Source organism: Ochotona princeps, chromosome 2 (genome assembly GCF_030435755.1).
Source record: "Ochotona princeps isolate mOchPri1 chromosome 2, mOchPri1.hap1, whole genome shotgun sequence".
NCBI lineage: Eukaryota > Metazoa > Chordata > Mammalia > Lagomorpha > Ochotonidae > Ochotona > Ochotona princeps.
Genome location: NC_080833.1, coordinates 68734689 through 68738988, shown reverse-complemented (window position 1 = coordinate 68738988; position 4300 = coordinate 68734689). Strand labels below are relative to the sequence as shown.

The 4300-nt window shown below is 42.7% G+C and overlaps 1 non-coding gene across 1 annotated transcript; it reads left to right on the top strand.

Moving 5' to 3' along the window:
• The first annotated feature begins 3726 nt into the window (after positions 1-3726).
• On the top strand, positions 3727-3860 carry LOC118758735 (small nucleolar RNA SNORA70). Its single transcript, XR_004995818.2, has one exon. It is a non-coding gene; the product is annotated as a small nucleolar RNA SNORA70 (small nucleolar RNA).
• The last annotated feature ends 440 nt before the right edge of the window (positions 3861-4300 follow it).

Genomic DNA, 4300 nt, shown 5'->3' with positions numbered 1-4300 from the left:
GCTCTCCCACACCTCTATCTCCCTTAAGATCCTCTCCAATTCACTCTATGCAAGTTTTATAAAAAGGAAAGGGAATCAGTGAATATTTCCACTGCCTGATTCCCCCTCTTCTTCACCCCATTGAAAGTCAATGTTACATTTTATTTAGCTCCTCAGCATTGACAAAGTGCTTGTTATGTGTTTGAAATCAGGAGTGAGACTGTACATTCAAACAGATGGTCCCCACCTGACTTACATAAAGATGTTTCAAAACCCCCAAGGGATACCTGAACTTTCATAATACTAAATCCCATATGACTTATGTTTTTGCTATGCCCATTTACCTATACCGTACATGTACACCTATGACAACAATAAAGTGTAAAACTTATAAATTGTTCACATATTTCCATTTAATATTTTCAGACTATAGTTGAGCTTGAGTAAATGACACCATGGAAACTGAAACTAAAGATCAAAGGAGGCTCTTGCAATCATTTTACTGTGTAAGATTAGTCACTTAGCCTGCCTTGGCTTCTCACATGAAGCATTAGAGTAATAGCTCCCAACTCATAGGGTTGCCACAAGGATTTAGAAAGCTACTATTTGCTTTGGCTTTGCAAGTAAAGCTGCCTCTTATCATGCCAGCATCCCACACCAGACTGCCAGTTTGAGTCTCAGTTCCTCCCATGCTGACCCAGCTTTTGCAAATGCACCTGGGGAGGCAGCAGATGACGGCTCCAGCACTTGGACTTCCATTATCCATAGGGGAGACCAGAATTCAGTTTTGGGGTCCTGGGTGCCTTTGGCCTGGTTTTGGTTGAGGAGGTAAATCAGTGAATCACAAAGTTTTCCTCTCTCTTACTATCTCGCTCTGTCTATTAAATAGATTTTAAAAATCTTGCTTGTTTCTTTTTAAAGGAGCCACTACGCATGTGCAAAGCGCCTGGTGCTGCTGTCTTTTCACCCTTTACTTCTATTACCACAATTCCTTCTCATGCTTGATTGCTCTGCAACAAGCCCTCTATCTTAACAGGATTTCCTTCTGTGTCTTTCCTATCAACCCTGTCTCTTCAGTCCCCTTCTCTTTTTCTGGTAACTACATTTCACGGTCATGAATCTTTTCCTACAATCTTTCCCCGGTGTGAACTATGTCAGAGCCCTCCTAGTTTTCACTCTGTACGTTACATTCAAATCCATCAGTTTCAATTACCATCTAAATGATAAAGAACCCCAAATATTTATCCCTAATTCAGACTTCTTTCTAAGTTTTAGACCTCTATGGAACAGATTGTCACCACCTACCCCTTCATAAGGACCCTGAAGGTCACTATCTTCAATCCTTGGAATCAGACTTGCTCCTCTGTGTACCTCTCTGGGAGCTCCTCACTGCAGGAAATAGCACAGCCTCTCGTCCAGGCTGCAGCCTCAGATGCATTAGGTGATGCCAGGCAGTGCTGCTCCTTTTCTCTTCCTCCTCTAGACCAGCCTTTTACCTTCCACCTTCCCATTCTTCCCAGAGCGCCTCCTCCTCCTCAGTCCATTGCCGCTGTGGGAAGTTAAACAAGTTCCCATCATCCCTTCTCTGTAGACACCCTCCTAGCTGAGGTCCATGCCTTCACACTCACGATTCAGTCCCACCCACAAGCCAGCAAGATCTTTTAAAACACAAACCCATTCCTGCCTTGCTTAAAATCCCACAATGGTTTCCCAAAGCTTTAGTTTGAAGTGCTGTGCCTGTGCCAGATCAGCGCCCTTAACAGTTCCCTTCCCACCCATCCAGGCAGCTGCAAGTGCCCTGAAAACACCTGCTGCAGCTAGGGTCCAGCTGCTCAGGAAATTCCTCCAAATGCCACATCATACCCCAGCCCAGTCAGGTGCAGTTTGAAGCCTCTTTTCTCATCATTGGACCCTGATTTCTTCTCAGACCCTGCTTTGGATCAAAATGCTGCCCGGCCGCCCCCTCTGACATCAGATCTGCTTACTTTGGATTTTGGATTTCCTAAGTGGCGTCCTTTTAATCAATCCTTCTGCTCTGCACACTGTGGCCCCTGGGCAATGGACATCTCAACTCCTCTCCTAAACCACACTCCCTAACACTGGCCTCCTGCCTTGCTCAGCAACTAGTTGCTCGCTGCCCAGGAGAGAACATGGAACTTTCTCTACAGACTAAGCACTGGGCTCCATCCATACAAAACACTTGCTGCTTCCCAGATGGCTCATTCCATTTCGTGTCTCTTCTCCTGAGCAGACTCTGACTTTCGCCCACAGCTCTCTCAGACTTCATCTTCCTCCACATCAGCACACACACCAGCTTCCTCAGGCCAGCACAACCAACTCCAGCTCTAGGAAAATTTTGGTACCCTCCAAGCCCTCACAACCCAGTCTTAACCAGTATCCCCTCTCTGTCCTACGAAGCCCTCTATACAAAAGTAACACAGAATCCATTGCTGAAACTTGTTTTCTGTCCTCTGTTTTCCCTATAGTGCAGCCTCTGAAATCAAGGAAATGTAAGGACTCTTTGTATCTCAGTGCCAGTACAGTGCTCAACAAAGCCTCAGTACCTAACAAGAACACTTGATTTTTCAATGTATGAGTGAACAATTAATTCTGTAGTCCTGAAATAATCTGAGCAAATGTCCTTTTGTAATGTCTGTTGGATGTAAGAGAAATGTCACTTGACAATGATTTGTAAACTTAGTTCTATGTGCATGGTACTGTTAGCAGTCTTAAGTGAGACACAGTCCAAAATAGCTCCCAGAAGCACATGGCATTCTTCTACTTTTAACTTACACTGATAATGTATTGACTCCTTAAAAATGAAATCAATTCCCATCAATTTCCTTCTCTAGAAGGCCTGTATGATGAGGCAGGGAGTCTCAGCAGCAGTTGCCCACATGCAGAATTATGTAGTGTTTTTGATGTGGATAGATTCCCACCAGGGAATAAAATAAGATACCCTCATTTTTTCTCATTGTGCATTTGCAAGGCACTTAGGAAGCAACATTTGCATTGCAACTTTCTGAGCAACTTAGCTCCTGTAGTGTTTTTAATTGTGCCATTTATACCTGACACGATTATCCCTATGACTCAGTGTAATATTACTGAGCATAGATAGTTATTGGATATATTCTTAAAACTGGTAAAGATAAATGTATCAAATGCAGACTGCTAACATTATTTTGCCTTATAAAGCACCTTGTAGTCCTAAGACATAACACACACATGCATCAGCACGCACACACACACACACACACACAGCTGTTAGATATATAAATAATTTGTGACACATGATGTATGTGAGAGCCAACATTTACAGGGAACTTACTAAATGCCAGAAACAGCTGGAAGAATTTTTATGCACATTTTAGCATGTACACCTTACACCAATCCTAAGAACAGGTAATCTTATTATCCCCCTTTTTCAGTTGAGGAAGCAGAGACAAAGGAGGGCAAATAGCCTAGGGTCATGATTCTAAAAAATGATAGATTCCAGGCAGTCTAATTCCAGGCCTGGGCTCTTAATCTCGCTGCTATTGTATGAAGCAGATTTGCAAGCCTTTAACAAGAAAAGTATTTTGAAAAAATTGAAAATTCTGTCCTTTCCATAAAAGGAACTATATTCACCCACTGAAATTCAGTATAATTCATGGATTTGTACATTCTAACTATTCAATCAAATACTTTTCTTCCCACCAAGTAGTGTTCAACATGGTCAGATTTCAATACATTAAAACTGTCAAATATCTTTAACCAATTAAATGGAATAGGCATCTTTCCTCATGGATCCCAGTGTGCAACAGCTGAAAACAGCAACCACTTTAGTAGTGCATGCAACCTATTGATTGTATGGTTCGCACTAAGAATCCTTGGAGACAGCCCTTTCTCATAGATGTTTGTCCCTCTGACCTTGTATTGTTTTCTATCTAGGCACCAACAGGTATGTGTGGTGCTTTTAAAAATCCACAGGGTATAGTGGTTGTATTTCATTATAGTCTAGTCCTCATGTACATTCATATCAAGGAAAAGAACAAACAGCATGAGACCCTATTAAGGGTCAAGATCCAGTTCTCTGGCCACCACACTATATATACCTCAAAGAACGTGGGCTTTATCAAGTTCAGAGCAGGTGTTTAGTTAGAGCTGTGATGACAGAGAAGCTCCTCAAGCCCAGTGTCTGCTGGCGAAGGGGGATTATTTGCCCTATCTTGGTTCCTTGGAGAAGTAACAAGACCTGCACTCGTGGGACCTCCACTGTGCTGCCCCTTCACACCCACCAATGATGCCAACTTCCACCTATCTTTAGAAGCATTGTGGTTTG